Genomic DNA, 22,130 nt, shown 5'->3' on the forward strand with positions numbered 1-22,130 from the left:
TTATTCTGCATTTACCTACTAAACTATAGTTCACTACAACTAAACGAATAATCCATTAGTGAAGGCCGCTCACTGTATATGTATGGCAGATGGCATTTATTCCTAAATATATAGGACCTAAGCAATGAACATGTGTCTGTGCAGACAGGAGAGCTCCAGGGTCTACGAAGCCCTACAACAGGTGTTGTTCTAATATACAAAAATGTGGAAGGTTTTAACAGAATGATTTATTTAGTTGTTACCCTGACAAAAAAGTAAGAATAGGAGGATGACTATAGCGTAAAAAGTCAAGATTGCAACTTTATATTTTTATTTATACATTGTAGATTTCTAAGTGCAGAGATACTCTAATAATCTCTTTATATGTACAGGATATGTGTAGGATGTACAGTATGGGCCCATAGACATTCTTCTGAAGCTCCAAAACATCATGAGGCTCTATATGTCTAATATGTTGATTGTCTTTAAGCACTTTAGGGTATATTCACACATGACAGATTTGGTGCAGAAAATCCTACAGTTTTCCTAATTATTTTAACATGACAAAAAGTCATGTGCCTAAATTTCTCAGACAAATCTTCTATGTGTGAATATAGGCTTAGTGTGAAGCAATGAGTATGTGTTAAAGGTTTCCTGTAGTGTTTATGTGTTACTTGCATTGTGTGAAATTAACATTGTGTAGAATTCCTGTGTACTCTTCTTATACTAGCCTAAACAGAGTCTTCTTCCAAAGAGTCAACCTTCTGTGTTTCTTACCTTTCACAAGTACCGAGCAGAATACTGGTTAGCTAGAAAGATGTCATACTGTAGGCTCATTGAGGAGACCCAGTGATGTATGAAGACTTCCATGTTGTATGATTTCCAGGTAAGGCTTACTAGGGGAAAACATGTATGGAAATAAAGTCTTCTAGGAATGTCTAAAAATCAATGGCAATGTACAAAATTATCTGTGAACATTTCCTAGGTGCTTAATAGATGACCTTTTATTCCTTAATGCGTAAGATTGCAGACTAAAATTTAAAGGCAACTGTCATGAATGTCCCTGGGATGAACTCCGTGCGCCCCTTAGCTTGTGCTGTGCAGCTGAGATGGCGCTGGCCCGATTGTTGTGACCCGAACTGTTGACCATTCTTTGTGTTTTGTCTGTCTGTCTTGTATTTGTGTCTCACCGCCAAGTTGCCCGCCGCCATCTTAGGGCGGATTGTGGCAATCAGGTAGGGACAGTGGGCGGGGTTCAGTGTCAGGGCTCACTGTCTTGTATTGTCCTGCTGTCCGCTTCCTGACAGCAACATATGAAATCAGTTAATTTGTCCACATTTCCTAATTCTAATGATGCGTTGTTAGCATTAACATAACCTTAAGTGGATACTGTTGTTACAAAAATATAACGTTAAACCAGCAGGGGAAGGGATATATTACATCTTTGCAATTTATTTTATTAATTTTTTTGCCTGTTTTCTATATGAAATTCAATACTATAATATCAGCCACTAGGTGTCTCACTTACTAGAAAACTGAAGTTGAGGGTCTGTCACTAAGGCCATTTGGTCTTTGTTAACAGCAAAAAAGAGACCAAATACAGGAAGTGATGTCAGTTGTCCCTCTGCTCTGCACAGAGTGTCCAGATGCTGATGAATGCTGATTGGCCCGCAGCTGTGCACGCCCCCTGCACATTCCCTTTGCATTGCTGCAGCTGAGTAAATTAACTGATAAAAAAGCCCTTCCCACCATCTCAGGGTGAAGTGCAGAAGCATGAGCAGCACTATTTAGACCACTGGAATGGTAATATTAGGCTATGTTCACACAGCATACTATTTTTTAAAAGAACAACCGTTTTCCGTTAAAACAATGCCCATTCTTTTTTAAGGCTATGTTCACACTACGTAAAAGTACGGCAGTTCTTTTTGCGGAGCGCAACATAACCTTATCTGATATGGAATACGGGGCCACAAATAACTGACATGTCAGTTTTCTGCAGCCGGAATTCATTGAATTCCGGCCGGAGAAAGACCTGTCAGTTCACACAGTGAAGCGAGTGGCTCCGGCCGCTCGCTTCACTGTGTGCTATGGGAAGCCCTGATGCGGGTGTGCGCTGATGCGCCCGCATCAGAGCTCTGCGGCCGGACGGATCATCCGGGCAATGATCCAGGCACAGACACCCGTTCTGTGACCCGGCCGGGGTCACGGAACGGCCGGTCTGATATGTTGTGTGAACATAGCTTAATACTGCAATGAAATGCATTAAAGTTAATGGAACAACAGCCATTGTCATCACACAAACAATGGCCGTTGTTCCATTGACTTCAATGCATCTCATTGCAGTATGAAAAGAATGGCTGTTTTTTGTTGTTTTCATGGAAAACAGCATCTATTCTTTTAAAAAATTGCACATTGTGCACTAAGTATATTTTAATGTCATTACTTTAACAACGTGCCTTGCTAATCTGTACACATAGCCTAGCCCTAATGGTCCTTTTAGATTATCGATACAAATTATCGTTCAAACAATTATCGTTCGAATTTGCACGATAACGATCGCATTTGAGCGATAATCGTTCCGTGTAAACACAGCGAACGATTAAGCGACGAGCGAGAAATCGTTCATTTTGATCTTTCAACATGTTCTCAAATCGTCGTTGATCGTTCGCAAAAAATTCGCAGATCGTTCAGTGTAAACAGTCTTTCAACGATTTCACCCATGTGTGAGATAGGCTTAAGCGATCGCAAAACGATTTTTTCCGTACGATGTATCGTTCCGTCTAAACGCTGATCATTATAAAAAACACATCGTTCATTCAAAATCGTTAATCGTGTGAATTATCGCTCTGTCTAAAAGGACCATAATGCAGTAGGTAAATTACATAAAGGGATTATCCCACAAAATGGACAAAAAAAATAAAAAAAACTACAGTCAGTGTCACTTTCACCTTTGAGCCTATGTTTTCACCTCTCTGCAGCTCTGGTCCGTTTACTATTTGTGGGTGTACAACTGTGTGATCATGTGATCAGAAAGCACCTGTATTCACTTCCTTAATGTTCTTCTAGAAGTCTATGTTTGTAAATAGATCAAGAAAGAGAGTGACTTCTAGCTTTTCTCCGTAGTACTATTTTCTTTACAGGCTTATAAAAGTGCATAGGAAATATATGATATACAAATGTACAAAGGGATTGCTGTGCCTGGTGAGAATTATGAGCAATGGTACCTGGGGGTCTACCGGAAGGTGGACTCAGAAGTCAGCAAGACAGGTAACAGCAGGGAGTGCTACCCCTGGCATCAGTGTAAGATATCTCAAAACAGAAACAGAATTTCTAATCAATTACTATGGATGAAATATTTTTTTTCGTACCTACTATTGAAATACACAAAATATTTTGAGCATGTTTGGTCATCTTGCCCTAATTTGGTTGTAACCCGGGCAAGAGCACAAAACAAAGCAAACACAAGTGGAATTAATCCATATAATCATCTCAAAGAGGACATTTTCAGAAATGCTTATACATTGGCAATGTTTAATTTTACAAAATGTGTTAGTTTAGACCTACTAGGTAGTGTTGAGAGAACATGCTCAGTCGAGGAGAGTGCCCAATCAAGCAACGGGGTGCTGCATCGAGCTTGATGCTCGATTGAGTTCCTCAAGGTGCTCGGCTAAAGGTGGTCATACACCTTCAATAACTGATAGCTAAATGATCAAGTCACATTAGAATTCCGGCAGTATGGAGGCTATTGAGACCTATAATATTTTTTAATTCTAATTTTTGGATACTTGTTTAAACATCCCTTCAAATGCCGAAATATACAAAAATGTGAATGAAAAAATGTAATCGGTTAACTAGACACCCTCCGCTCTGTCAAGCAGGGATCACCTGGTTAAATGCTGTAGTCTCCTATTGATTTCATTGGCGTTCTTTACTTAAGTTGAGCACTTAAGAATTTAAGTGCATGCTCAACACTAAATGATGCAATGTTAGTTTTAGATATCCCATACGTTAACTCAAGGGGGTTGTCTGAACAAATCAAATCTTTGGGGGAGATTTATCAAACTGGTGAAAAGTAGAATTGTCTTAGTTGCCCCTAGCAACCAATCAGATTCTACTTTTCATTCCTCAAAGATTCTTTGAAAAAAGAAAGGTGGAATCTGATTGGTTGCTAGGGGCAACTAAGACAATTTTACTTTACACCAGTTTAATAAATCTCCCACTTTGTGCACATGCTGATGGTGCCTGGTCTCAGCCATGCTTCCGGTTATCATTTTAGTAAGATGTAAAGGCCCTATTACATGAAATGATTATCGGCCATAAATTGGCCAATTACTGGCCGTTATGGCCAATAATCACTTGGTGTAATTAATAGGTCATGTTAAAAGACCACAATCAGCCGACATGCACAATGTCAGCAATCGTCTGCTGCGCGATACTCTGTGTAAGCGCCGGCAGCAGATGGGCAGCCTGGACAGCCGCAGGACTGTAGTGACACAGCCACGCGGCTGTGTCACTACAGTGCTTTGGAGATTCCAACTGTTTCCCCGCTCCAGGCAAGATATTGATACATCATGCCGGGTCGGGAAACAGTCCATTACAGGGCTTCCCAGTTCGTAGGATCCAAACAATACGGGATGTTGGGATAAGCCCTAACACTAACCTAAAGTAATATGTAAACATTTTCTAACCCTAATGAAAAACTAAAGTGGGGCAGTGTTAGCGTTCCAATAACCCCAAACTAACCCCAATGACTAATAGCAGCCCATAACTTGCAGGTAATGTATAAAATAAATTAATCATACACATTTCCTAACCTTAATTAAAAAAAAAGGCTAAAATGATGCAATCCTAGCTCTCAGATAACAGTTCTCCAATGCAATTTTCTCTGTTGTCAATTATATTTTTAATTAGTTTAGGTTTCGCAGGTTTCTGTTCATTAGTAAGGAGTATTTCTGTTGTCTGTTATATTCAACGTAGAAAAAAAAATTGCTAGACCCTTTATAGAATAACTATGCAACCTATTAAAATCCTAAGTAAAGTATATAAGGTCAGAATAAAATAACCTTATTTTATAGCTTCAAATACCGTGTTTTCCAGCCTATAATACGACTGGGCGTATAAGACGATCCTCAACTTTTCTAGTTAAAATATAGAGTTTGGGATATACTCGCTGTATAAGACTATTCCTTTTCCAATGCAAACCAAATAAAAAATGAATTAAAAAAACCATCAGACAGCAACGAGATCTGAGATGCAGAGAAGGAGGTACAGTAATACCGGTAGGATACAAGGACGGGCCAGACGGGTAAAGGGTTGTGATTTTCTGGGCCACTCTACCGTATCTCTTTGTTCCATACCTGCCTGCAGCTTACTCTGCCATTCATATGATCGCCGGGGCAGGCGGGGATGTGGACGTTTTTGAGCTCCTCCCACTGTATGCGGCAACCACAGATTCTCCAGTCTGGTTCTGAAGTTTCTCAGCACCCGCCCAATAATACGACATCTGGCAAATAAGACGACCCCTGACTTTCGAGAAGATTTTCCTGGGTTAAAAAGTAGTCTTATACACAGAAAAGGCTATGTTCATACGACTTTTAACAGCATCTGTTGCATAGCAACGGACGCTGTCAAACTGACGGCCGCCGGGCTGCATTCAGAACGTTCATGAACTTGCGGACTGCAGGAACGTTTTTTTTTTTTTTTTTATGATTTACTTGCGGGCACCGTCCCACAAATCAGTTAGCCGTTCACTTCAATGTAAAGTACAGCCGCTGGCCAACTTTACATGGTGTGAACAGCTATTATTTCTGAACACTGATTGGTGAACAGCGCCCTTAACTAATAGGCATGTATATTATTTTAACGCCCGTTCTAAAGAATGGGCCTTAAAACAATGATGTGTGAACACAGCAGACGGCAGTGACTTCAATACAATGCCGCCCCCTGCAGTAAGGAGCGGACGCTGATTTCATTGAAAACAGCGTCTGTTCTTTACTGAAAAAGAACATAGTGTGAACATAGCTAAATACTGTAATTCTTCTAAAACCGTCATTTTATAACATGCCAGTAACATATACATTCACCGCCTATATGAACCTAACATAAGCCCTATAACAGTCCAAGTAATTTGAGGTTGCCTATTAGTCAAGCATATTTTTTTTAAAAACTACCCAAAATGGATAAGATCATTTTTAAGTTTAGCAAACACAAAATCCTAGTTTTAATGGTCAGAAACCAGAGCTGCATAAACATAATTTACGTATTTTATGGGAGTATTAAAAAGACATTGCTACAGTCCTTATAAAACATGAACTATTAAGGCTTTTTTAAAAATCCAATTCCCATTTATTACAAGTTGAGTGCAAACGATAAATTGTCCTAGTCGATGGGATGCTGGGTGTAAGTCATTGCAGGGAAGGCTTGTAAAATGTGCACTCATAGAAAATCCTTCTGCTGTAAAAAAAAAAAAATCCTATATTTTTCCTTTACTGCTGTAGGCAGATTCTATTGAAAAGCACCTTGCAGAAAAAAAAAAGTGCCGCTATCCTGTAACAATTTTGGATGAAAAATTAATTTCTGGGTTTCCATCAAAGTGTTTGTGTTTGATAAGCTCGGTTGCCGCAGTCCCCATTCAGGATAACTAAGCTAGTGCATTATTTAATGCCTCTCTTTCTTCCCGTTTCTTCTCACTCAGGTTGGTTTTAGCCACAGGAGGTGCGGTGTTGTTGAAATTCTTCTCTCCCGCTTCTCTTGTTTAGCAGCTTTAATTAGCAATGAATAAACATTTCATTGTGAAAACATAATTATTTTTGAGTCGAAAAAAATAACCTACTGAAAGTATCCATAGTGTTTTAAATAGGTTTCAGTACGAGGATCCTGGGTGTGAAAAAGAAGAATGTTAATTGAAATTATAAAAAAAAATCACGGTGTAAGAACATCAAGGGTCCATTGTTATTAATGAACTCCATTAGTGTGGAAAGTAGAAATAGTCGAGCTGTTTATAGTAAGAAGCTTGTTTAGTCCGGAGCTATACTGAGACTTATTGTAGCACTGCAGAATTTATTTTAACTGTCACAATACCAGTGCAGTGCCATTGAGTTGAGCATAGTCTTGTGTAAAGGTCCACATAGACCTTATACTCTTGTCAGCTGTAACCACTGCTGGCAGAAGATTCGGCTGTCCATAGAAGGGCTCCCTACTGACCACTGACAGATGATGTCGGTGGAGTTCGGGGTCGTTCGTCATGGGAAATCACCTCTTGACCCCTTTGTTCTGGGAGAGGTAAGCCACAGCCACAGAGATTATCTCTCCAAGAAGAAAGGGGTTGGGCTGTGATTTTCCATCCTCCCCTCCCCAAAGGGAACACAGAAATGCTCGGCTGTGCCATAACTGACAGCTGGATGATCATTCGGCCATCTGTTATTGAAGGTGTATGTCCCCCTGAACGGTCATTGACTAATTCACCTGATCCTTGCTGTTAGGGCCGCAACTGCGTCTCTTGCTTAGGGCCACTGCTGCATCCACTCCTTCTGCTCCTGGCATGCCCATCCCCGTCACTTAGGGAGCAGATGTAACAGATTTAAAGGGACAGTGCGCCCCTAATTTGTTAGTGCACCAATGACCTTCCCTATAAATACACACCTGTGCTGACATTCCTTGTTCGAGCCTCTGCATGCTTCCTAGTGTTTGGTCCAGTTTGCACGTGGTTGCTGTCGTTCCTGGTTCCATGTACTTGTGATTCTATTCTGGTTCAAACTGTGAGTCTTGCTGAGTTCAAGCTTGTCTGCCTATGTGTCCAGTGTCCAGCTGCAGCTTGCCTGCCACCGCCTTTAGCAAGCCAAGCTGCGGTAGCAACCTGGGGGTGGCCTGCAGCAGCAGGTCCATCCCGCCTTGTGGTGGCCACTGGTGAAGACCAGCGGCACCTTAGACTCCGCTCCTTTGGGGCGGCTTGCACCATTGCTAGCAGCGGTACAGCGGATCCACGACTCCAGTCATTGCACTCGCATGCACATGAATGTTTAGCTCGGACGATTGTTCATGTGTTCTAAATGGGGAGGAGGTAGAGAAACAGCTCTGGGGTAGGTTTATCTCCCCTCAAAGCAAACTCCAACATGCCCAACTCTTCTCTCCCTTGACATCATCTTCCTGGAAAGAGTTGAATCTTCCATACACATTAAACCGTCAGCCAGTCCCACCATACATGGCAGGTTTAGTCGACTTTTGACTAATGTGTACAATCAAACTTGAAATCAAATTTAAAATCAATCTGCAGTGCTATAATAAGGCCAGGCCTTACTAAGCTATTAGTATGTAGCATGAAATGTTCACCGGTCTACAAAGTGATTAAAAAAATATTAGTAATCAAGGGGAACCAATAACTAGTGTACTTGTCCTTTAAGACCCAATTACCATTATGGCATTACAAGGGAACCTTTCATATATGTGATGTCATAGTTTTAAGATAGAGGTTGTGCAGTCCATCATTAGCTAGTCTACTGGCCCTTTAACAAAAGTAATTTATTTTTCTCTATATGCTATATATAGTATTGGTGGAATAGAAAAGCACTTATCAGTTATAATTGGCATTGACCTAGGGTAGAGTCAAATTTGCTCTTTATGGCCCCGTTCACACAGAGCAAGAGGGGTGGAATTCCGCAGCAGAATTGTCCGCCACGGAATGCCGCCAGCCTCCCTTGACACCCTATGGGAGGCACGCGCGCCGGTCTCTCCACGCTCATGAATGAACATGTTCATTCTTCAGCGCCAAGAGATACAGCGCGCACGCCTCTCGTAGAATGTCATTATGACATGGAGGCTGGCGGCATTCCGTGGCGGACAATTCTGCTGCGGAATTCCACCCCTCTTGCTCTGTGTAAACAGGGCCTTAGTCCTCATGCATGTACTATAGAGCCATAGGTGTGGTGTCTACGTGTGACCTTGTATTACTGAGATAGTCCTACCTATAAGCTTATAGGATAAGTATTTCCAAAATATGGCTTCTTAAAGAACCTGGCACAATTTTTCCTCCATATTCCTGGTCCTGAAGTTCAAGTAAGGCCTCATAGAAGTCAATGATACAAGATTATAAGTGATTACTCGGTATGGCTAAATATTGATTAGATGTAGCATATTATTTCTTTTTGTCCATTGCAAGGCAGAACAAAACCCTGTGAGGTAGTGATGAATTATGGGGAAATATCTATACAGACTTTGGTCAATTCCACATTTCAGAGTGATCTATCATGGAGATTATGTTTTCTATAAAAGCATCTAAATCCATTTTAAGTTCAGTTAAAGATTAACCATCACCACATTCTTGGCAGGGAGTCCCATAGTTTTACAGCTGTCTCTGGAAAAATCTTATTTCTGTGCTGATGGAGCAACATTCTACCCTCTATAATGTATGAAGCGGATGCCCCCTAGTTATATTTAAAGGGATAGCTATGTAAAGATTATTGCCTACATTTTGTAATGAGATTTGATGTATTCAATGATATATTGGGCGAGATTTATCAAACTAGTGTAAAGTAGAACTGGCCCAGTTGCCCCTAGCAACCAATCAGATTCCACTTTTAATTCCTTTAAAAAATAAAGGTGGAATCTAATTGGTTGCTTTGGGCAACTGAGCCAATTCTACTAAACACCAGTTTGGTAAATCTTCCCCCATAGTGTATTGTTACTTACCCAGTACTGATATTCTAACCACTCATTCCTTAGGCCAGCTCTTCTGTGTTTCTATTTCATGACCTGTGCACTTTAAATAACCTTTGCTTAGCAGCCGATTACCCCAACATTGAAATGACTGCTGGAGGTTCTGGGCCTAAAATATCTATCATAAATACAAGGCACTGCCAGACAGTTGTGAATCAATATGATTGTACGTTGATTAATATATATTGACAGTATTAAAGGATTAACTGGTTTACACAATCTTCATCTAGTAGGGAGGAGATATGAAAAGTTTGTGTCGTTCTGTATGACCTTACATGAACTCTAAATTACTTTCAATAGAAATAATGTAATGCTTCATTCTCCCTGGGGTGGCGCTGTAAGTAAATTGAGCACTTGCTAACACACAGATAAAGATGATCACAAGGGATCGTAGCAAAGGGATACTATGTCATCATTGGTTAAGGGGTCTTTATAATGCAAAGACATTGGGAGGAAGTTATTATCTTCAGGAGTAACGGTTGCACAATAATTTGTGATTTATTTTTTTTTAGATGTTTTACACTGCGCCTAAAGTGGGTGGAGCACTGGGTAAAGGGGTGTGGTCCCAGTGGACTATCATCTGTACTATGACTTACACTCGTGACCTGGCATAAATCATAAAGAAAATCTATGTCAGCTTGGATGTTGCATCAGCAAATTTATGAATTATGTATGTAGCAGAGCTGGGTGTATAAGCTGATATATTAAACGTGTGTGTGTGTTTATGTATGTAACAGGTCTGTGTGTTTATGTATATAGCAGAGCTGGGTGTATATGTTGATATATTAAACGTGTGTGTGTATGGGTTAATATAGCAGAGCTGTGTGTTTATGTATGTAGCAGAGCTGGGTGTATATGCTGATATATTAAGTGTGTGTGTGTGTGTGTGTGAGTGTGTGTGTGTATGGGTTATTATAGAAGAGCTGTGTGTTAATGTATGTAGCAGAGCTGGGTGTATATGCTGATATAGTATGCGTGTGTGCGCGCGTGTGTGTGTGCGTATGGGTTATAGCAGAGCTGTGTGTTTATGTATGTAGCAGAGCTGGGTGTATATGCTGATATATTAAATGTGTGTGTGTATGGGTTAATATAACAGAGCTGTGTGTTTATGTACATAGCAGAGCTGGGTGTATATGCTGATATTACATGCTGCAGAACTGTGTATGTATGTATGGGAGGGAGGGCAGGGCATCTTTGCGTCTCCCACAGACGGCTCCCAGGACAGTCCACAAGCCTTTGACTTGTCTGTGATCTGAATTGGAGACACAGAAGCAGAGTATACTCACCAGGTCTCCCCCAGGCACTGAGTGATGTCACAGCCCGGCCACCACTCTCAGAGGGAGAATAGTGGTCGGTAACCTAAGCAATGAGCTGTTAACGATTGGTTAAATAGAACCTGGGACTGGTGCCAAATTAATCAATTTTACTGATGAAAAGTGTTTGCAAAATTGCTTATTTTTGCATTTTCTAACGATTTTAAAAAATGTTGAGATGGTGAGAATACCCCTTTAAGGCCAGTTTCTACAAGTATGTAATAAATGCAGTCACAGCATGTTCATGTAAAACAAGCTAACAGGGTCTGATCTCTCTTAAAACTTAGACCTCCAGCGTTAGTGATATTGACCCTTCCACTGCCTTAGACCTCCAGGTCCAACCAAACCAGGGGTGCATCATATATTGTCTAAAAATAAGTAGACTTAACTTCAACCTAAAATTGTAGAACTCATTATAATACCGTAATCTTGCTTAAGATTCTCCAAATAACAGCTCTTTGTTATCCACTCAGCCATTCACGTGAGATGTGAACCTAGGTAATGGAGCTTTCAGTAACTGCCCGCTAATGTTGTAGCAATTAGATTTACGATTAGTAAAAAGGTTAGAATTATCTTTTGTGATTTTTTTTTTCCTTTTCTCTTTATGTTTACACAATAATTGCCATAATTGCCGACCTTTTACTTTTCCAGTGATATTGGGCTGTGTAGACCTCGGGGGACGCAGCCATCTGTTGATAAACAGATTGTGGTGTTTTTATTTCATCCATTTTGTAACTAACACAAACAACACAAATTATTTAAAACAAGCTTTTACATTTCATGTTTTCCGTGTCTATAGATTAACAACATGCCCTGGTCGCCGTGTCAGATGGCGAACCGCAGAAGCAGAAACTAATGTGCTGACCCATTTAACTTGTGAGCGCTAGAATTTTCCTATAAGTAAAAATGCCAAGAGCTATGTTTTTGCAGATACCTGTGAAAGCACAATCCTGCTCCCCAGTCCTTAAAAGAAAATATTATATTAGAATAATGCAATGCAGACAAATTGTACAGTAAAATCCAACCCTCTTGAGTTTTACGTTACACACCATAGAGGAAAAACATATGGCTACTATGGGGCCCTTAGAGGAAGAGGGGCAAACCCTTTACTTTTTTACCTAAACCTTTTAGTTTGCTACTTGAAAATGGAACCATCTAGAAACTGTAATTCAAACAACAAAAGGGGTTATTGACCCATCTGTCATAAAGAAGGGCATCGTGAAGGAAACTGGGAGGCAAACTGGTACATGATTATAAAGACATTATTTGGATATTTGCTTTGGTGACGCCTCTTTGATATGGGACTATAACTGATGGGTAACACAATAGAAGAGACAAGAACTTTTGAGCCTTTTATATCATGTAACTCTTCAGATTTTGAAGTCCCCCTACTACTGAGAAATTGATTAGAGACTGTTTTAGCCCTACCCTGTGGCACCAGGGGAAGCTGATGATTGATGGCATACCAATCGATGTTGATTAGTTGAAGTATAGGATAGATCCAACGAACCACACACAGCAATGTGTGATTCTTTAGATGACACTGTATCGGAATGGGATTAAAAATAGAGTTAAAGTACCATAGGGACTTCCTAGTGTACTGTGCTATTTGAGGCATTTCTGATGCTTGAGAAAGGCCTGATAGTATTGACAGGCCGAAACGTGTTGCGAGTGTTAAATAAGGCCTACTTATCGTATGGTACCGCAGCAGTTTCTGAGCTGCCTGATACAGCCGCTTTACGATCTATGCAGCTTGGGATAGAAGTCATCTGCACTTATCCACAGAGGGGGTCTAACGGTCCATTGGTTCCTGCCAGGATCAACTTTCAGATTGTGTTCTACCACTAGTTTCACAGTGGTGTCCCCAGAGCAGCAGCGGTGATGTCCATTTATACAAGCGTTCTATATTACGGTACAACCTATTCAGGTGAGTGGGATATTCCCTACATGATGTGACCTCTATAAAAAGCTTGCCTTATGATTAGAGATGAGCGAACCGGGTTCGGGTTCGCGTCGATCCGAACCTGAATAATCGGCATTTGATTAGCGGTGGCTGCAGAACTTGGATAAAGCTCTAAGGTTGTCTGGAAAACATGGATACAGCCAATGACTATATCCATGTTTTCCAGATAGCCTTAGGGCTTTATCCAACTTCAACAGCCACCGCTAATCAAATGCCGAAAGTTCAGGTTTGGATCGACTCCAGCATGCTCGAGGTTCGCTCATCTCTACTTATGATATTTCACCAGGGAGCGCCCCTATATTCCTCTTTTTTCACCTGATATTTATGGGCACTTGTACTAGTTAATTATGATGACTATATTGTGATTATCTTCCTCAAAAAATTTGGAAGACTATCTAATAAAATCTTTTGGAAATATGCAGCTTTTAGAGATTATTGAAATAACCTGTATGGTAAACATGTATTTTAAAGAATACATGACTCTTTTATTATGTTGTATTCAAAGTCATTTGCTTAGACAAAGCGATCTGCCCTGACATAGACTATTCATGGAAAATGGCACCAAACAGCCAGACATATTGTATGGGTCTGGCACTCTGCAACCTGCACAACGAATGTGGACTGAAAAATAAGGCATACAGTGTATGTTCCATGCAAAGATACAAGGCACCAATGTAGTATTAAATATAAAATCTACTGCTTGTACAGTGTCTTTAGCAGGAGTCCCTGCTCCTATACCCAATTCACCTGAAATTAATTTCCAAAAAATTAGATTTGGATCAGTTCTTAGTTTGGAGGAGCGGCGTTTAATCTAAACTGTCTTTAAAGAGGTTCTAAATGAGTAGATGAGAACCCGGAATGGGGGAATCTTTCCATGAATAGCAGCTGTAAAAATTGTCTCTTGCTCTGAGGGAATCTGTTTGTTCGTTGAAAAACATTGTCCTTGTTCGGAATACGAAAACCTTGACTGAACCTGGGAGGATTTGTGAATCGCTTCTGTACCAGTGGTCCTTCCAATGTTGTGGTTATACCTTACACAGCTGGATTATTTCAATAGGAACTCTCATTAGACCATAGTTGCACTACAGAGAGATTGATCCATAGCTTCTGGGTCCTCCTCCAGGTTATTACTGATTGCTGGGGATGGTAGGAGCAGGACTCCGGATGATCATAGCTTTGAATCCTATTATATAGTATAGTCTCTTCTTACCATGTGAAACGGCACATGGTGAGCAGAAATTATAGTATACAATACCGTTTCTAACGTTATTTCTTTCGTATTTTTCTATTATGCCCTAAATAGGATCAATCTATTTTTTTTGTCTTGCCTTTTTGGATTTGACGTACCGGTAAACTGATCTGAGGAATGATTTTGTTGTAAGAGGTTTGTTCACATCATTAGATCAAGCAGCCCATCTCTTTGCCCTATATGTCGTCTGCTGGCTTTCGGGGCTGTTTGTAGTTGATACTCTTAGTTCCTACTAATGAGACATTACAAGCCTGTAGTCTGAGCTTCCAGCTACTTCTTTAGTCTTGGTCTTTAAGCTTCCAAACTGGGCAAAAGTTGCAGATAAGATTGGCCTTCCCCTGAGTTGTTTCATTACACCGTTGACGGGAGCTGTAAATCCTGCATTTCTTTTACAGCACGCTGAAGGTCACTACTGCAGTCTGATCATAATGAGCCTCATAAGCTAGTGTCTCATCTCAGCATGACGCTCAACAGATTGCCAAAAAAATACCATTCATTTCTTAACCTTATTAGTTTACAAGAGCTGAATGCATCTTTGGGGCTTAGAAGCTGTTATCTAAAAGGGACTACTGGGTTACTTTTCCAAACATAATAAGCAGATAGACTAGATTTCTAATAGACTTTGGGAATACCGGGCACCTTAGGAGAAGAAAGGCTGAGATAATTGGAAAGACTCTTATCAGCAAAATCAAATGGAAAGCCAATATTATCATATATGTCTTATGTGTCCGGAGTATAATACATTGGGTCACCAATGGCCTGTTTAAGCTTCGCGTAGTGCTACTGTGTTTGAACACCTCCATACTAAAATGTCTAGATTCTTTATTGTGTTAATGCAAAAACAAAAACTTGAGTGACATGGTGACATACAGAGTTATGGGTGAGGTTTAAAGGGAACCAATCAGCCTGTTGGAGCTGATATGGTTCCCTTGAGCATTGTATAAAGCACCTGGAGCGGCCCCGGCACGTAGCAGGTGCTTTATAACGGAGAAAATGACTTTTATTCCCCGGCTCGTGACTAGATACGAGCGGGGAAGTCATGGTGGGCGGCTCCCCGCTCGTATCTAGTCACTGCGCTCTGCCTGTCAGCGCGCTTGGCGGGATGATTGACAGACAGAGAGGCCAGTAACGGACCTCTCTGCCTGTCAATCATCCCCTCTGAGCGCGCTGACAGGCAGAGCGCAGTAACTAAATACGAGCAGGGAGCCGCCCACCATGACTACTTCCCCGCTTGTATCTAGTCACAAGTGGGGGAATAAAAGTCATTTTCTCCGTTATAAAGCACCTGCTGCGGCCGGTACGTGACGGGGCCGCTCCAGGTGCTTTTTAGAATGCTCAAGGGAACCATATCAGCTCAAACGGGCTGATTGGTTCCCTTTAAGTCTATGGGTGAGGTTATTGCTTGAGAAACTCATACTTATTTATTATATAAAGTTGTTACCATCTTCAACTTTTATTAACCAGTTAGAGTTGTGAGGCCTTTTTATTGGCCATTTGACAGTCATCATTTTGGCACCAAATGCAACCATTTTATGTGAATTAGGAATGTGATTTGCATAAACGGCTGTGTTATGTTGCCTAAACGATGGCCATCCAAAGGCCAAAAAGATGTGTGTTCGTGGCCTGAGATTGTTATGTTGGTACTTGAGTAGGTGCCATACTGTCTAAAATTTTCTGAAAATATGCTAATATGTGACCCAGTTCCATTGGCTGTTTTGGGGTGGCATGAAGAACTTACGGCAAATAAAATTTCACTCTAGTGCAAAATTTAGGGCCATTATATACTGGGTTAGCAGATTAGCATAAACCATTGTTCTGAATATGGTACAGTATGTAGATTAGCTTATGTAGATTAATGTTTATATATATATATATATATATATATATATATATATATTCCTTATTTCAAAAATGTATGACAACACATAATCTGAAGGTCTTGGGCACTTCAATTAAACAGCAACAGGCCTTCAACTACCATACTGTACTTTGGGTGTCAGAGAAGTTTTTGAGCCTCTAAGGCACCATAATATGGGTGCAATTGCATGTGATTGTGGAGTGGGTCTTTACACATATGCACTATGTATATTTATATGGAATAAGTTGCTATGGATATACATACAGTATACTATGGGCGGCTGTATAGCAACTAAATATAGCAGAGAATAGACTGTTGGTGATAGGAAACAACATAAAGGCCTTGGAGACATACCCAGTAACTCCTCTTGTATTCTTACATTTTTCTCAATGTCATATTTTAGGGTGTAAATGATATGTACGGTAGTAAATGAGTAAACATATTTTAATGCCTTCATTATTACTAGTAATGTAAGTATGTCTTATACAGAATGAGATTCTAATAAAGCCAAGGTCATTTGAACCTATAAAACCAAGAAGAAGAAAAAAAGATGATTATTTAAAGTAATTGTGGGTTATCTTTCAAGGACTTTCTGAGAAGAGCGAGGCAAACAACAGCCTACAAATCCTTTTTCACCCATTTGTTTGTGCATGAACTCCTGTACATTCACAACCCATTAAAATAATAATTTCAAGCTTGAGCGGCTATGCTCATGTGTTGCATTTCTGCCCTGATGTCATGGGAATCCCAGACAATATGCTTGTTTGATGTCTGTCTAAAAGTGATTTGACATCCAGGAGAAGCTGTATCGCAAACATTCATTATCTTGTAATTTAAGCACATGCTGTATAATTAATTAACACAACCAAGAAATTACAAAATAGGAAGAATTCTACATCTTCATTGCTGAGCCTAACATTGCTTAGTAGGCTGCTTGGAGATAGGAAGAGCATAGCATTGAACATTATAGTTATTGTCACATATTTCTGCTTTTCACAGTTAGAATTTCAATATTTAAAGTGATTGTATCACTAGGTACATCACTATGGGAGACATTTATGAAGTCCGACGTTTTTTACGCCGGGCTTACAAATGTCCCCGCAGCTCCGAAGCTCATTTATGTAGAGGCCCATTTCCTCTACATTAATCCCGATCGCACGGAGCCCGTCCGTGCAAAGATTTTGAAGGCGTGCTGCCGCGCCCCCCTCTCCACCCGCTCTCCGCCCCACTGGTAAAGGTGGCGCAGATGCGGCAGATGCAAACAAAATATTCGCAAGAATACCCTTTGCAAATATTTTGCCGCCGATCTGCGCCATCTGCGCCAAAAAAAGGCATATTCACCTTTTCATACATGTCCCCCTATGTGTTTTTTACATGAACAGATCGTAGGGATGCCGATGCCGTGATCCCTTTCTTAAACCGCTGCCTGCTTCCCATACGCAGCACCAGTATATTACTGAGCAACCGCCTGGCATAAAGCAATCACATGAATACCATTGAGGCAGTATAGGGCCCATGAAGGGCGCTATGGTTAGGTTGGCCTCATGGTCTTTCCTATTATTAGTATCCATGCTCCATAGCAAGTTCACAAAGAAGGCAAGCCAAAAAAATACATATAGAATCACCCTACATCTGTCACATATGAGAGATTGATTGGGGCCAACAAGCATTGCCCCCAATCGTTCAAGAACCTGTACCAAGAGTGATGAGGACCCCTCTGTTGTCTATATACCGTATTTTCCGGCATATAAGACGACTCGGTTTATAAGACGACCCCCAACTTTTCCAGTTAAAATGTAGTTTGGGTTATACTCAATGTATAAGACTATCCCTCTTTCAACGCACACCATATATAAATTAATAAAAAACATCAGACAGCAGCGCGATCTGAGAGGCAGAGAAGGAGGTACAGTAATATCGGTAGGATACAAGGGCGGCCAGACGGGTGAAGGGGGTGGGTTTTACTGGGCACAGCACCACTCTGCAGTATCTTTTTTCCATATCCCGGATGCTTACAGCTTGCTCTGCCATTCATACAGTTGCCGCATATGGCAGGGATGTGGCTGTTTTTGAGTCCGCCACCACCACCACCAGCACCATATGCGGCGAACCCGGATTTTCCAGTCCAGAGTTTTTCAGCACCCGCCCTATAAGACGACACCTGGTGTATAAGACGACCCCTGACTTTTGAGAAGATTTTCCTGGGTAGTCTTATACGCAGGAAAATACTGTACATATAATCTACACACATAAAATGCTGCAAAAACTTCAGTGTAGTCACCAATCTGTTATTTCAGTCAATAGGATCTGGTGCATGATGGCTAGGAAATCATTCTTTTCTTGCCTATCTCCAAAATGAGCCATGTCTATATTAACAAGCCCATGCACCCATTATAGAAAGAATAAGGTTAGGTTGCTCAACATCTTCTTGATCAGCCGTCAACGTTGTGCGCTGCACAAAAATAGTGGAGGGTGCTTAGTTCACCTATTGCATTTTTTATTAAAAATTTTTGTATATTTTGCCCCTTGAAGGGCTGTGTAAACAAAATATACAGCAATTAATATGAAAAAAATGCATTAGGTTTCTGCAAGATACATTAGAACTCCGGCCATATGCTTATCAATATGGCTACCAGCCATTACACCATCATTGTCACACATCATGCTCAGGGCCACCGTCTAGTCATGTGGAGGAGGGATGTACCACTGTGTATCTGCCATTCCTGAGAAAGCTAGATGGGACCTGTAATGTTACCCTATTAGATGAGATTTTGGGAAAGCTGGCTGATTACCAGAAGGCAATTATTCCTGTTCTCAGCTTTTCCTGAATTCCTGAATGGTAATTTTCCCTAGTTTATGTAATAACATAGGAGTAGAATTTGTGCACCCGCAATTGTAACAGCTCTGCTGTACAGGAGCCTGAGAAAGCTAGGTGACCACTTCCTGTAATGTCACACTGCTATGTCTGTTTTTGGAAAAAAAAAGTCTTGCGAGCACCACAAGGTGCTCAGTTGAGCATAGTGCTTGATCAGGCACCCTGATGGTCGATTGAGCACTGTGCTCAGTGGAGCATGCTTGCTCAACACTAAAGGGCATATGCCACCTAGCCCTCCCTTGAAATTGCAGTGGAGAACCTCTTTGAATGACCACTCTCTGATCTCCATAGGAGCCTATAACCCATTGGAAGACAGTTTCTTTTACTGTTCATATGTTGTCTAGTTGTTTTTAAAAATGCAATGGAGCAACCCTTTAAATGTCAGCTATCTGATCTCCATAAGAGCCTATAAGTCAATGGAAGAAAGTGTTTACTGGTCATACTGTATATTGTTTAGCTCTCCATCAAAATTCAAGCAGCCTAAATCCATTGAGCAAATGGCTATCCTAACCCTAGACATTGTTACATCTTGCTCTTGATGGGACACAAAAAATCTCCGCCGGTGATGTGAATTAGGACTTTAGCCCAGCTCATAACCAGTCTCTAGGTTTCTGGACTAACAGTAATCCATTTCGAAGTTTATTGTTTGAATCTCAAGTCACATTCACATTATGTGTAAATTGTTTGGTGTTTTTTTTCTTTATCTTAAAGGATGAACTAAAAAACACACTGCCTATAGACTTCAAACAGTCATTAGAAAACTATTTTTTACTTGCCAGTGAAAAATTGCATCGATCTGAAGCTAGACTGATTTGCTCCCTAGAGACATTTGGTTTCTAAGTTTGTTTAATGTTGTTGAACATTCAATAAATCAGGTTTTACGGGGGCAACGTGAAAAAAAGCAGTAAAGAGTAGCATAAAACTTCATTTTTAACACATTTATAACTCTGGGTGACTGGTGCAACACTGCAGCAGAATTAAGATGATTAATACAAATAAATTAAAGGTATGAGCTCATTCTTTATGGCAGACTCAAGCCGAAAACTGACAGTAACATTATCCATTTTAATACTTCACTCAATGAATAATTGTTGGCAATTATAATGTCTCAATGCTATGAGCCATTTATAAACCTATCTCCATTTATATGGCTATAGAGGCATTTATCAGAGGCGTAGCTACTGTATATTTTCTTGAACTCGGGCCTAAGATTTAGTTTTGCGCCCCCCACCCATCTGAAGCTTCATATATTTGCTGTACCCCCCACCACCAACACCATCTTTTTTCCCCACATTCATTTGAGGTACAGAATTGTAGTTGGTCAGTTATAATATACATGGATCAAACTAAGTCAAACAAAGATACCCACCCATCACCATGTAACAGAGAGTGACCAGGGTGGATTTAGCATCTGCATTGGACATTAGGCATCTTCAATAGTACACCATTGATGAATGGTGTACCAGTCCCCAGTCTCCTTCGATAATGCAGTAGCTGCCCCGCACACTAAAGAACTGGTTTCTTGGAAACTAGTGATACTATGAGTGTGTGGTCTTGTCACTACAATAGTCTTCCAGCCTGGCAATGGGAGGCAATAACAAACTGTCACAGGTGTCCCCACTACAGACTGGCAGAAGGGCTACTGCACACATTAGATACACTGTTTGTCATGAAGATCCATAAACTTAATTAGATATAGCATACTTACCCATCCCCGTGCCCTGCCCTGCAGCACTGGTTTACCGATTCCTGCCAGCTGTCGGGGACCTGCTGCTTCTCCAGCTGCAACGTCACGTACCCCGCTGATGGACTGTCTGTTCAGCCTATCAGTGACTTGGATGGGACACCGCTGCAGTCACTGACTGGCTGAGCAGACAACCCCTCAGCCTGGCTGAAACATCGCAGCTGGAGGAGTAAGTTATGTGACGTACCTGGCTGCTGGCCGAGATTGACATCCGACATCTGCGGTTGTGTGACAGGGGCACATGGACGAGTAAGTATGCTTTCTTTATTATGTTCCCCCACCCCCCTGCCTACCTGAGATTTTTAACTTTAGTGGGAATTCTCTTTGAATTCTCATGGATATGTGGGCCCCTTGATAGCCAACAAAAAGATTTCTCAATCATGTGACCCCTTAGTTTTAGCGACCAGTGGACATAGGGTAATGAAATACCAAAACTGTTGCGCACCAATCCTCCTGTAAATGATAAAAGTCTGCATTCAACACAAGGAACTTATATAGTACAGATATATATATACATCCCACATTTAATTCAACGAGAGCCATATAAACGTGTAGGAAGGAGCAAAGTGGATACGGGCACCCATAAAAAATATTATTTATCCTATAAAACATTATTATCTGTTTCTACTTGAGTGTATATTTTTTATTCTATTTTCTGTACCTGATTATGGGCCAGCTACAATCTGCAATGCCTCAAGACAAGATGAAGACATAATTTAGACGTCTTACTTTACTTTCTCTTGTCTTGAGGCGGAACAGTCTGCGGATCCTCAAATTACCTTCTGTGCAGATGCGGGCACGTAGTTACACATGGAGCCGATAGAATCAGGGGCTCAACTACATAGGGTGCTGAGATTGTGAGTCTGGGTGCCTAAGGGGCCAATAGCCCCTGTGCTACATAGGGGACATATATAGTTTTATAAATAAAATGTAACATTAGGGGGCCCAGGTGCAGATCTGCGCTAAGGACCACAAGTTTGGAGCTTTACTTAAAGGAATTTTTTTTTATATACCTATTTTACAATCGTTGAATGTAGAACCATGATTCTTATTGACAAGGCAAAGACCAGCTCAGCCTAGGGCATCTCCATTTTCCTTTGTTGTTCCTTTTGGGTACGAAACTGACAAACGCAAACATCAGTGATATGGAGCTCTACAGAGAGATGGCCCAGAGATGTGGTGGTCCTTTATAGTGTCCCTTAGGTTTTGTGGTCCTTTATAGTAAAATACTCTGAAGAACTCGCCTTGAGTTTTGTAAAGGAAGCCTTTTTTTCATCTTGGATCCTTTTTTCGTACTGCTCTTTTTTCGGCTTTCTCTGCTGTAGAGCCTGCTGGGAAAGAGATCCGTAGGAAAATGAGTCAGAACTCACCTGCACCAAGACACATATCTGCTGTCTCAGCTCTCATAGCGCAGTCGAGCATGCAAAGAAGCAGCGGG

At 40.9% G+C, this 22,130-nt stretch overlaps 1 protein-coding gene and 1 long non-coding RNA gene across 2 annotated transcripts in view; one reads left to right on the forward strand and one right to left on the reverse strand.

Annotated features, from left to right (window-relative positions):
- HS6ST2 (heparan sulfate 6-O-sulfotransferase 2) overlaps window positions 1-22,130 on the forward strand; it is a 272,473-nt gene that overhangs the window by 150,468 nt on the left and 99,875 nt on the right. The window lies entirely within an intron of this gene.
- On the reverse strand, window positions 6,290-22,015 carry LOC138765971 (uncharacterized). Its single transcript, XR_011358655.1, has 3 exons — window positions 21,706-22,015; window positions 11,640-11,692; window positions 6,290-6,855 (listed from the first exon to the last, which is right to left on the reverse strand). It is a non-coding gene; the product is annotated as an uncharacterized lncRNA (long non-coding RNA).

The sequence above is a fragment of the Dendropsophus ebraccatus genome, chromosome 10 (genome assembly GCF_027789765.1).
Source record: "Dendropsophus ebraccatus isolate aDenEbr1 chromosome 10, aDenEbr1.pat, whole genome shotgun sequence".
NCBI classification, from domain to species: Eukaryota; Metazoa; Chordata; class Amphibia; order Anura; family Hylidae; genus Dendropsophus; species Dendropsophus ebraccatus.